Below are 13,627 nucleotides of genomic sequence, written 5' to 3'. Positions count from 1 at the left end.
TGTTTCTTTGATCTGGATTATCATTTTGGTATTCCAGACAACAATGGTACTTCAGGTAAATCACATTGTATTTCTCAAAGTCATACGTCTATTTTTTAAATTTTATTATTGTTCAAGTACAGTTTTTTGCCTTTCCCCCAACCTATCCTCCCCACCCCAGCCATCCCCACCTCCCTCCTCTGATTCCACCCCCCTTGGTTTTGTCCGTGTATCCTTTATAGTTGTTCCTGTAAACCCTTCACCCTTTTCTCCCCATTATCCCCTCCCACCTCCCCTCTGGTTACTGTTAGATTGTTCTTGATTTCAGAGTCTCTGGTTATATTTTGCTTGCTTGTTTGTTTTGTGAATTAGGTTCCAGTTAAAGGTGAAATCATATAATATTTGTCCCTCGCCACCTGGCTTATTTCACTTAGCATAATGCTTTCCCATTCCATCCATGCTGTCAAAAAGGATAGGAGCTCCTCCGTTCTTTCTGCTGCATAGTATGCCATCATGTAAATGTACCACAGTTTTTTTATCCAATCATCTACTGATGGGCACTTAGGCTGTTTCCAGATCTTGGCTATTATAAATAATGCTGCTATGAACATAGAGGTGCATATGTACTTTTGAATTGGTGTTTTGGAATTCTTAGGATATATTCCCAGAAGTGGAGTTGCTGGATCCAAAGGCAGTTCCATTTTTAACTTTTTGAGGAAACTCCATACTCTTTTCCAAAGTGGCTGCACTGGTCTGCCTTCCCTTTAACAGTGCACTAGGGCTCCCTTTTCTCCACAACTCACCAACACTTATTGTTTGTTGATTTATTGTGATAGCCATTCTGGCGGGTGTGAGGTGATATCTCATTGTGGTTTTAATTTTTAGCTTTCTGATGATTAGTGATGTTGATCATTTTTCTTATGTCTATGAGCTATTTTTATGTCGTCCTTAAAGAAGTGTCTGTTGAGGTGCTTTGGCCATTTTTTAATTGGATTATTTGTCTTCATGGTATTGAGTCATATAAGTTCTTTATATATTTTGGAAAACCCTTATCAGATGTATCATTGTCAAATACATTCCCCCATACAGTGAGTTCCCTTTTCATTTTGATGATGGTTTCTTTAGTTCTACAGAAGCTTTTTAATTTGATGTACTCCCATTTGTATATTTTTTTATTTGTTTCCCTTCCTCTAGGAGATACATCAGCAAAAATATTGCTATGTGAGATATCTGAAATTTTACTGCCCATAATTTCCTCTAAGATTTTTATGGTATCATGACTTCCACTTAAGTCTTTTATCCATTTTGAGTTTATTCTGGTGTGTGGTATAAGTTGGTGATCTAGCTTCATTTTTTTTGCATGTACCAGTCCAGTTTTACCAATATTATTTATTGAAGAGACTGTCTTTACATGCTATTGGATTGTCCTTGCCTCTTTTGTCAAGTATTAATTAACCATAAAGGCACGGGTTTACTATTGCGATTTCTCTTCTGTTCCACTGTTCTATGTCTATTTTGTTGCAATAGTAGATGGTATTGTTTCTTAATTTCTCTTTTTGATAGTTCATTACTAGTGTATAAAAATGCCATCAATTTCTGAGTATTGATTTTGTATCCTGCTAATTTGCCAAATTCATGTATTAGGTCTAGTAGTGTTTTGGTGTAGTCTATGGGGTTTTCTATGCACAATATCAGGTTACCTGTGTAAATGACAGTTTGACTTCCTCCTTTCTAATTTGGATGCTTTTATTTCTTCTTTTTGTCTGATCACTGTGGCTAGTAATTCCAGTACTATATTGAACAGGACTGGTGAAAGCTGACATGCATGTCTTGTTACTGATCTTAAGGGAAACACTTGTAGTTTCTGCTTATTGAGTATGATATTGGTGGTGGGTTTTTTATATATGGCCTTTATTGTGTTGAGGTATAATTTTTCTGTTCCCAGTTTGCTGGGAGCTTTTATCATAAATGGGTGCTGGATTATATCAAATTCCTTTTCTGCAACATGTGATATTATCATGTGATTTTTATCTTTCATTTTATGTGATATATCATATTTATTGATTTGTGAATATTGTACCAACCTTGCATCCCAAGGATGAATACTTGTTCATAGTGTATGATGGTTTCAATGTATTGTTGGATCCAGTTTGCTGGTATTTTGTTGAGGATATTAGTGTCTATGTTCATCAGGGATATTGGCCTACAATTTTTTTTATTTGTTGTGTCTTCATCTGGTTTTTGAATTAGGATAATATTGGTCTTGTAAAAAGAGTTTAGAAGTCTTTCCTCCTCTTGAATTTTTTGTGCAAGTTTGAGAAGATGTAAGTTCTTCTTTGTATGATTGGTAAAATTTAACTGTGAAACCCTCTGGTCCAGTACCTTTGTCTGCTAGGTGTTTTTTGATTACTGCTTTAATTTCATTAGTTGTTATCTGTCTGTTCAGGTTTTTTCCTTTTTCCTAATTCAGTTCTGGAAGATTGTATGCTTCTAGAAATTTATCCATTTCACCAAGGTTGTCTAATTTCTGGCATATAGTTGTTTATAGTATGTTCTTATAGTTTTTTGTATTTCTATTATATCAGTCATTACTTCTCCTCTTTCATTTATGATTCTGTTTATTTGGGACTGTTCTCTTTTTTTCTTGATGAGTCTGGTTAAAGGTTCCTCAATCTTGTTTATCTTTTAAAAAAAACAGCTTTTGGTTTTATTGGGTTTTTTTTATTTTTAGTCTGTTTGTCATTTATTTCCACTCTTATCTTGTCTTTTTACTTTCTTCTGCTTAGCCTGGGCTTGTTTTTTTCTTTTTGTCTGTTTGTTTGTTTGTTTCTTGTGTATAGTTAGATTGTTTATTTGAGATTTTTCTTACTTTTTGTAGTAGGCCTGTAATGCTATGAACTTCCCTCTCAGGACTTTTTTGCTGTGTCCCGTAGATTTGGGGTTGTTGTGTGTTCAATTTCATTTGTTTCCAGGTAGGTTTTATTTCTTCCTAGATCTCATTAATAACACATTCATTATTTAATAACATGCTATTTCACCTCCATGTAACTGAATGCTCTTGAATTTTTTTTACTAAGTTGATTTCTAGTTTCATGCTTTATAATCTGAGAAAATGCTTGATATGATTTTAATTTTTTTGAATTTTTTAAGACTTGCTTTGTGTCCTAATATGTGGTCTATCTTTGGAAGTGATCCATGTGCACTTGGATGAATGTATATTCTGCTGCTTTGGATTGATATGTTCTGTAATATGAATTAAATCCATTCAATCTAGTGTATTGTTTAAGGCTGTTATTTCCTTGTTGATTTTCTGTATAAAAGATCTATCCATTGGTGACAGTGGGTGTTTAAATCCCTTATAATGACTGTATTGCTGTCAATCTCTTCCTTAAAGTCCACCAAGATTTTCTTTATATATTTAGGTGCTTCTATGTTGGGTGCATATATGTTTACAATGGTTATATTTTCTTGTTGGGTCCATCCTTTTAGTATTATGTAGTGATCTTCTTTGCCTCTTGTTATGGCCTTCATATTAAAATTTATTTTGTCAGATGTAAGTATTGCTACCCCAGTTTTTGGTCTCTATTTACATGGTATATATTTTTTTTCATCCCTTCACTTTCAACTTGTGTAAATCTTTTGTTCTGAGGCAGGTTTCTTGTTGACAGCATATATATGGGTGGTCACATTTTCTTATCTATTTAGCTACACTATGACTTTTGATTGGAGTGTTTAATCCATTTACATTTAAGATTATTATTAATAGCTACTTATTCATTGCCAGTTTTTCTTTATAACTATGTTTCTTTCTATTCCTTATTCTTAAAATAGTCCCTTTAATATTTCTTTCAATGCTGTTTGGTGGTAATGAACTCCTTTAGGTATTTGTTTATTTGTTTTTTTGTTCATTTTGTCTAGTAAGCTCTTTATTTCACCTTCAGTTCTAAATGATAGCCTTGCTGCATTGAGTAGTCATGGTTGCAGATACTTGCTTTTCATTACTTTGAATACTTCATGCCAATCCTTTCTGGTCTGAAGTTTTTCTATTGAGAAATAAGCTGTCAGTCTTATTGGAGCTCCTTTGTAGGTAACTGACTGTTTCTCTCTTGCTGCCTTTAAGGTTCTCTCTTTGTCTTTAAACTTTGCCATTTTAATTATGATGTGCCTTGGTGAGATCTCTGGGTTCATCTTGATTTGGGCTCTCTGTGCTTCCTGAATCTGTGTGACTTTTTCCTTCACCAGATTAGGGAAGTTCTCTGTCATTATTTCTTCAAATGGGTTTTCTATCCCTTGTTCACTTTATTCTTCTTATGGCACCCCTATGATGTGAATATTGTTATCTTTCAAGTTGTTTCAAAGTTCCCTTAAATTATTCTCACTCTTTTTAAGTTGTTTTTCTTTTTATTACTCTGATTGGGTGTTTTTTAATATTTTATCTTCGAAATCACTGATTCAACCTTCTGCCTAATCTAGCCTACTTTAAATCCTTCTAGTGTACTCTTCATTTCTGATATTGTACTTTCATTTCTGACTGGTACTTATTCATAGTTTCTATGTTCTTTTTCATGCTGATGTAGTTGCCATAAATTTCCTTATAGTTCTCAATAAGTTCCTTGAGAATCCTTATAACCATTACTTTGAACTCTATGGCTGATAAATTGCTTGCCTCAATTTCATTTAGTTTTTTTCTGGAGATTTCTCCTTTTTTTTATTTGGGGGTTGTTTCTTTGTTTATCCATTTTAGTTGTCTCTTTGCATTTAGTTTTATGTATTAGATAAATCTGCCTTCACTCCCATTCTCTGTGGGGTGTCCTTATGTGGTAGGAGCCCTTGGTGACCCAGTGGTGCAGTCTCCTTGTTTTCATGAGCTGGACGCTCTAGGAATGTGTCTTATGTTCATCGTGTGGGCTTTCCTGTTATAACTGGGTCTTGATTGTTGTTGGCTCATTCATGGGTATGATCTTTTCTCTAGCTGGCTGACTGAGAGTCTCAACCCCAACCACATCTTGCAAGGTGCTAACAGAACAAAACAAACCAAAAGAAAATAAAAACAAACAAAAACAACAATAAAAGAAAAAAGAATAAGAAAAGTGATAAAGAATAGTGAAAGAAAAAATACACAAAGACAAAAGAAAAGAAAAAAGATTATGAGAGGAAGGAAGAAAAACAGTAAGAATAAGGAATAAAAAGGGAAAATAGAAAAAAACACAAAGAAAAAGAAACAATAAGAAAAGGAAAGAAGAAAATAGAGTAATAAGAGGAAAGAGTAAAATAAGAAATAATAAAGAAAAATAATAAAAAGCTATGAAAAAGAAAAATATAGAAAATAATGAAGAAGAACAAAGTGGAATTCATCTCAACAGAGTTTAATCCCTGCCTGCTGAAATCTTCCTTTGGATACTGCTCCAACATTGTCTGAAGCTGGTACATGCCAACTCACATGCTGTCCAGGTCTGGCCCCCAGCAGCCTATTTGAAGCTACAAACAATCCAGTCTGTGGCTGCCTCTGCTGAGCTTGGCTGCACATGGGAGGGGCCAAGCTGGGTTCCAAGCCTAGCTTTTACTAGCACAGGGCCCTGGGGTGGGTCAGCAAAGGTCCCAAGGCACTGCAGGATCTGCCTCTCCCTGCCTCTGCCAGCCAGCCAACTGTTAATCTTAATCACTAAAACATCTGTTTCTGAAAGGATTTCAGATGGAATTGGGAAGTTGGGATTCCTGAATCTGCCATGATGGGGAGGTGCCATTCAGACTTCAAGGAAGATGGTAGTTGTGTTCCACCACCCCTTAGCTACACGTCTGAGTCTGTTCTGGATTATTTCCCTGACCTTGGCAGGGTGGAGTTCCTTATAAGCTGGCAGGTGGGGCCTCTGGACCCTAGAATTTGGGTCCGCTGGAAACCAGGAGGGTGTTTCTATTGACTCTCCTATAAGGGGGAAGCACCAGTCCAGTTCCCATGAAAGTCTAGGAATGGCCACACCCCAAATCCAGTCTTTGTCACCCCTTGAGTCTGCCTATGTTGCTGTCTCCACAGCAGGGGTTAAAATGCAAGGTGGGGTGAGCAAGATTTCAGAAGATAGGTGAGCAATATCCCAGGGGGTGGGGTAAATTCTTTTCCCCAGGCTGATTCCCCTGGGAGGGGCTTGTTCTTTTCAAGTAAAATGTCTGCTATGATATTGGGGGATGACCTCACACAGGGATCCTGGCACCCACTCCCCTACTTCTCTCCCCACTGCAAACCCTCCTCAGGGGACTCTAGCTCGTACCACCCTCCCTTTGCTGGAGCTCAGAGTGGGTGAGTGGCTGAGAATGAAACACTTGTGTTTGGGCCCCTTAGAAAAGTTGCTTATTCTCCAGCAGGCTCTGACTCTCCCTAGCAGACAGAAATCCTGCCACATTTTACCACTGAATGCTACCTCTGATCCCAGTGGCTGGTCCCAGCTATGACCTCTAGGCTGAGGATCCCATTATGGGGTCAAGACTTCACTCCTCTCATGCGGAAGCTTCCATAGCTCTACTATCTTTCCATAACCTTAGTCTGCCCAGTCTGGGCCAGACTACTTCATGACCCTGCCATTCCTACCAGTCTTAAAGTGGTTTCTTCCCATCCTTGGTTAAAAGTCTCCTCTTCAGGTAGTCTTCGGTTGGTAATTCCAGGTGACTGTTCCCTATTTAGTTTTATTTCCAATTTGGTTCTGGGAGGAGGTTCAAGAAAGGTCCTCCTACTTCACCCCCATCTTGCATCTGTAACTTTTCTTTTGTTAAGCATTTACTGATCATTTCTACCCATTTGACAAAGAGGAAGCAGAAGCAGGAAGTTTAGTATAAGAAAACTTATGCCTAAACTGCCTAAACTAGGCCAAGTGTCTGTGCACTAAATCAAATTCAAGAAAAAAAAGACCTCTTGACGTATTGTGAACATTGACTAACCTCATCAAAGACTTTGACAAAAGATGAATGGAGGGTGTTGTGAAATGCTTGTCAAATTGTTTTCTAGGCATAAAAACGTGACCTGTAATTTCTTTCACAGTGGTGGCTACCCATAAGCTCTTATGGATGAAAACACATACTGCATTAAACTCTAGCACTGGGTCCCCTATGGACTGTTAGTAAGATACTGCTGTGTTCAGGTTTCTGGAAAATAAAATTCAGTAGGTGGATTCATTCATGGAAAAAGTAGGGCTTGGAAAACAAAAGGTAAAGGATACCAATCCCCACAAGATAAATGTATCAAATATCCTATCAGGTAAATTAGAATATTTAGAAAATAAAATGATGATGTCAACATTTTCTTAAAGTAATATAATATAACATAATATAATATAATATAATAAATAACATAGCATTTTTTACTATTGTATTTCATGACCTTGAAGAGGTCCCCCAAATAGTAACATGTTTTATCCTAAAATGTTTACCTAGTTCTCTTGTAGTGATTTCTGAAGGCATCCATTCACTTCACATAGATGTCATAGCTTATACAGTCTCTTAATAACCAGATCAGCAGGGAGAAGGAAGTATAGAAATGGGGCTTCAGGCAGGTTAGAACAATTATCCAGGTTATAGAATTATCCAGGTTATAGGGCCCAGTAAGGAAGAATATTGATGTCAACCATAGCCTCCACAAGTGCGGGGTTTAGAGGTCAGCTTAGCCAGTGTTATAATGGCCTGCAGAGGAGCAAAGCCTGAGGCCACCAGGTCAAGGAGATGCCCCAGTGGAAATTGGCTCCAAATGGCCCAACTGATTCTGTGCCGGGCTTGGCCACCAGCCAGGAAGGGAGAGGAATAAAGGTGGGGGTTGATGTATTTAGGGAAAGGAGTTGATAGAGCTCCTTTAGTCTGGTAGGCAATATGGAAATTTGTGCTGGGAACTAGCATGCTAATCTAAAATCAGGGCAGAAACCCAGTCAGAGAGAACAGAGACCCAGGGAGGTAGCCCAGGCAGACTGGATACAGGCAGCAAGGCAAAGTTAAAACCAATGGCCCACAAACTTGAGTGAGCACCAGATTCAACTGGAGAGCTCATTAACCCAGACCACTGGGCTCTGTATGCTAGTAGTCTGGTTCAGGGCCTAAGAATGTGCATTTCTACCACATTCTAGGCAATGCTGATGCTGCTGCTTCCAGGACCACACTTTGAGAACTTCCTCACCCCAAGTGGGAATGGGGCTAATATTAAATACAGCCAGATTTCACTGGGGCTGCCTAGAGCCAGGCACAGCTGAGTCTTCAGTTTAAACTCGTTAGTGCTCGTACTAGAGGAAGACAGAGGCTAACTTGAGGAGTAAGTGTCACTGTGCATTGATTAATGGGAAGGATATAGAACATGATACAATAAACATAAAGGAACAAGACTATAAGTTAGCATGTACATAAATGAACATAAATTTGGCTCAACCATGTTATAGTGATACCAGCAAGCGCTCTACTTCTCTGTCATGGTTTAGAACAATGTCAAGGAAATTCTCAATTCCATTACAGTTGTTTAAATGAAAGGTGTCTACCTTTTAGACTGTATTTAACAAGGCCTTCCTTATTTACAGGAAAATGTTTCATTAACCAACTTTCATATCAGACTCTTTCCATACAATACTAAAACATAAGTAAATTGGAGCTTTGTTATTGTTAACAATGTGGAAACCCAAGGGGCAGAAATGCAAATGGAATATTGAATGTGCTCAAGCACCCTCCCACAGTGTGTGATTTATACACTTGACATTGCCTTTCCTTCTTCATTAGTTTAATTCTACATTTTTCTGCTTGTTAGGTATGTAAATTTGTGTTGTTTACCAAAAATTTGAGTTTTTATTGCATTTCATATAATTTGCTACTTAGTCACAAACTACTGTAGTGCAATGCAGATACAATGTTTTATATAAGGTAAAACGTTATAGTGTTAATATCAGTTGCACAATGATGGAAATGACTATAAAACAGCAATGATCCTGTGCTGAGAGAAACTCAAAATGATTTTTCCATATGAAACAAGTTGTCCATTGAATAAGTCTTGTTTTAGGCACATTCAAACTTTTTGTCCTGAAGCTGTTTTATTTTATTTAAAAAAACCACAATATTTTAATGCAGCATTTGAAATAAACTCCAGATCTTTGTTTTTAAAAATTCTAGAGAAAAAAACTAGACTCCTCCTGTATTATCTCAGAGGTATGCATGTCAAAGAAAGAATGGTTTCATGGTCAGCACCTGGAATTTCCTTCCTTCTGTGGAATACATTAATATTGGTGGTAAGAAAAACCCAGCTTTCAGTCTCCAAGGAGGAACTCTGGTGTTAGCCAGGAAACAAAAGCTTTGCCCTATAGAGGCCAGTAAACAGGATTATCACCAAATGATTACACATGCTTACAAATAAACCTCAAAGACCCACAGGGTAGAGCTCTCTGGCAATGGTAATTAATTTGGGGTGGTGACCCCATCCGTGGTTTAGGGTAGGGCAACACATGGTGCTAACAAAATGCACAAAAATGGAACCCATACCACAGGGCAAACCTTTCCTGGGTCCCCAGATAGTTGTGCTGGACCTATCTCTTCAAAACATCTAAAGCACAGTCTGCAAGCCTGGCTCAGCACAGCAGGATGGAACTGGTGTTCCAGGTGGCGTCAGACCATGACTTCAGCAAGCTGGCTTCCACCGCCTCCAGATTTGGACTTCTAACATCTCAAACAGTAACAACCAGTTTTATTGAGTACTTATTTTGTGCCAGATATTAGATTATGAATTGCAAGGTGTGCAACTTTCCCGTAAGTCAGCCTCTAACCTGTAAAATGGGGATGATAATAGTAGCCACCTCTTAGGGTGAATGAGGCTTGAGAATGTGGCCCAGGGCCACACACTGTTAGACTGTAGAGCCAAACTCCAGCCCAGGCAGCCTGAGACCAGGGCATGCACACCCAGCTGTTCTGCCGCCTTAGAGAAATGAGTTTATCCCTGATGCCTACAATCTACCTTGATTAACAAATCCTCTGGGGAAAAAGAGATGTGCTCTTAGAACCAAGACAAGCCTGTTAAAACAAACACAAAAAATCATCTATCGTGAGTGATTGGGTTGACTTGTTCAGGCAGCACAGAAATTTTCTGGTACAGCTTTCCTCTTTGACTGAGAACAGTTCAAGGTAAACAAAACAGCTACAGTCCAAAGCAGCCAAGTTTGTTTTCCTCAATAGGAATTTGGAATGATGGGAAGTTGTCATGCTCACATCCATCTCCCAAGGTTGGGAGGTTCAGGATCTTAAGTCAGACAAATGTTGGCTTCTTTCACAAATTAAACAAATAAAAAAAATCACACACAATGTCCATTGCAGAGCGAACAACTTTCTGTGAGCGCATTGTCTCCATTGTCATTATTTTAGTTAAAACATTCAAATTCCATTTCTGGTTTATGACCCATCCCCTTTATATGTCATCCTAGAACACTTTCTTTATCATTTATATCCACTGTCTACAAAGTTTTTAATAAGAGCTGTAATAAGAATGCACACAAAGGTAAATAGGGAACTGTCCTCAGGAATATTTTTAAATCTTATACAACAGCAGAGTTAAATATGCCTACTTACAGAATTTGTTTATTACTAAGATGTGAGGCAGATCAATTTAATATAATGGAGGAATACATATAATTAAGTTCCTCAGTATCTAGCTGTGTTGTCTTTGCTTTTCTCTCTTGTATCCAGTTTCATGAATGTTTAATGACTTGCTTCATTGGTTTTTAACACAGCGAATCAGAATGCACACTTTGGAGGTAGATGGTGTGAATCCCAACGCTCCTTGATATCTTTCTAGCTGTAGGTACTTGAGCAATAAATTCAACGTCTCTATGCCTCAATTTTCTTATTTGTAAAATTGAAACAATAATAACTACCTATTCAGATTGTCATAAGGATTGTGTTGCATGTATAAAGAATTTAGGGCACACAGTAAGTGTGCAGCGAATGTTGCTATAATGATACCCAGATGACCAACCATGAGCCTTTACTCATCCAAATGCTCTTTTATTGCCTATTTATACACACACACACATACATTTAAAGTGTTATTAATTAATTGTACTTGTGAAAGCATGGCTTATGTGAAAAGTAGAAAGAAATACTGGTCTTTGGGGAGATTAGTTTATTTTATGTAATAACTAGATTCATCAATTTTTTAGCTAGTTCCTGTTTCTGAATTTGAAAGTATAAACTTCTTAAGGAAAAATGCTCACAAAAAAGCATAGTATTTATCCAATAGCTCAAAGAGATTCTTTCTAGAACTTGCTTCTAATTCCTTCTTAATATAGTCTCTGCTTACAGTCTTTTCTGATATTTAATTAGCACCATTTTAGCAATATAAATCAATTTTATTATTTCCCATTGATTTGGTAACAATTTGTATATTTTTCATTAATTCTTATCAGCTGACAAGCCTGAGAAATGCCCTCTGTCATAAAACATAGAAAATCAATTTACTCATTTAAATGTAGACTTATACTTTATATTCCCTACCCCAGCCCCCATTTAAAATGATGTTCTAATTTCCATAGATTTTTCCTAAAAATCATTATATAACTTTAAATATTTATTGCTCAAATTAATCAGTTTGACATATTCTATTAAAGATATTGGATGATTCTAGTAACTTACTAGGTATCCTAGGTTTGTAATCAGTATTATGAATTAGCAGCTTGTAAATTTGCTTCCAATGCTATCTGGGCTCTTTAATATGCTTTTGTTCTATGTACAGAATCTTCAGTTCCAGAGATAATAGTCTTTATCTTGCCAACTGCCAACTATCTTCCACTAGCCATGTTCTTATTTATCTTCTCCAACATACTCTTGAGAACACCAATATCAATAAGCTTCATCCATTTATTAAGTTTACCAAACAATGAACATCCTGCTCTTGTGAAGAGCATTTATTAGCCTGTCATCATAAAGTATTATCCTATATAGGTGCTTATTTAAGAAATAATTTTATCTTTAAGTAATAGATGAAGTTTGAAAGTAATTTTATTTTAATATTATTTTTTACATTTTTGTTGTTTCATTTTTTTTAGTGTAGAAGGGTGTTATTACCACAAAACTAACATCTGTGGCAGGTAAATACAATTTATATAGAAAACACTGCATGATACAGATGGATTAAACAAAATAAGTTCAAAATAAGGCTTTACATATTTACCAAATGTGATGTAGTACTCATACTTACAACGAATTATCTTAATAAAAGTATCTTAATTTTGGTTTTCTCACTTCAGAGGGCTACAAACAGTGATGCCAAAAGCATTTTAAGAAAATAACTTTGATGTTTTTCATACCAGCAAGTAAGATTCTACTCTACCAATGACTGAAAGAAGTTGTGGATGGCAGAAATTTGACCCCATGAGTGAATACTCTCAAGCTGGAATTAGCAAAGTGCAGTATGATCCTCTAACCAGCATCATCAACATCATCTGAGAAATTGCTAAAAATGCAGTTGCTTGGGCCCTGTTCCAGACATTCTGATTCAGAAACTCTGAGTGTGAGGCTCCATGATGTGTGTTCTCCCAGGGTCCTGATGCATGCTTAAGTTTGAGAACCTGTGTCTTGGTCTGATGATGGAAAGAACCAATGTTGGAGCAACTAAGCGTATCTCCTCTAAGAACCTGAACAGAACCCCAGGGTTCCTCAATACTGCTCTTCAACTCTCCAGCATCCTGTTCCTCTCTATCCAAAAATTAAATCTAAGCCCACTGACTTGCACATTTCTGTCTGAATTAATCCTGTCTACTTCACCATATCTCATCTGTCAAGTTGTAGATGATACAATGTTGGCCAAAGCAATATGAAAAAAGACTCCTGAATTTTCTCCAGGCTCTAACCACCAACCCTGTAGTGGCCCTGATGACACTATGAAACAGGTCAGTGCATCCTGGGCAGGGAATGGTTCACACCTCTCAGCAAGAACTATCTGGCAATTTAAAGCTTTTCTGTGTGACTGACAAGTAGAAAGCCACATGTCTCCTTTGAGTCACATCTTGTTCTATTTTTTTCTTTATTTAAACCATTTTTTTATTTTTCAATTATAGCTGACATACAATATTACATTAGTTCCAGTGTACAGTCCAGTGATTAGACATTGCATAACTTATTAAGTGATCATCCCAATAACTCTCATACCCATCTGGCACCATACATGGTTATTACAATATTATTGACTATGCTATACTTTACATCCTTGTGACTATTCTGTAACTACCAATTTGTACAGTCTTAATCCTTTCATCTTTTTCACCCATTCTCCCAACTCTTCTTATCTGACAACCATCAAAATGTTCTCTGTCCCTATGAGTCTATTTCTGTTCTGCTTGTTCATTTATTTTGTATTTTAGATTCAATCTTTGATAGATATGTATGTATTGCCATTTAATTGTTTGTATTTTTTATTTTTTATGCTTCTTAAAGAAAACCCTTTAACATTTCATATAATACTGGTTTGGTGGTGCTGAACTCCTTTAGCTTTTCTTGTCAGGAAAACTCTTTTCTGCCCTTTTATTCTAAATGATAGATTTGCTGAGTAGAGTAATCTTGGTTGTAAGTCCTTGCTTTTCATCACTTTGACTATTTCTCACCAATCCCTTCTGGCCTGCAAAATTTGAGTTAAGAATCAACTGACAGTCTTATG

At 36.9% G+C, this 13,627-nt stretch overlaps 1 protein-coding gene across 1 annotated transcript in view; it reads left to right on the top strand.

Annotated features, from left to right (window-relative positions):
* The window catches only part of SLC9A9 (solute carrier family 9 member A9), a 528,656-nt gene that overhangs the window by 339,944 nt on the left and 175,085 nt on the right, over window positions 1–13,627 (top strand). The gene's annotated exons all lie outside the window — the stretch shown is intronic.

Source organism: Phyllostomus hastatus, unplaced genomic scaffold, assembly GCF_019186645.2.
Source record: "Phyllostomus hastatus isolate PE091 unplaced genomic scaffold, TTU_PhHast_1.1 phas_contig_86, whole genome shotgun sequence".
Taxonomy (NCBI): Eukaryota; Metazoa; Chordata; class Mammalia; order Chiroptera; family Phyllostomidae; genus Phyllostomus; species Phyllostomus hastatus.
Note: the sequence above shows the minus strand (reverse complement) of the source record. Positions and strands in the feature narration are given on the sequence as shown.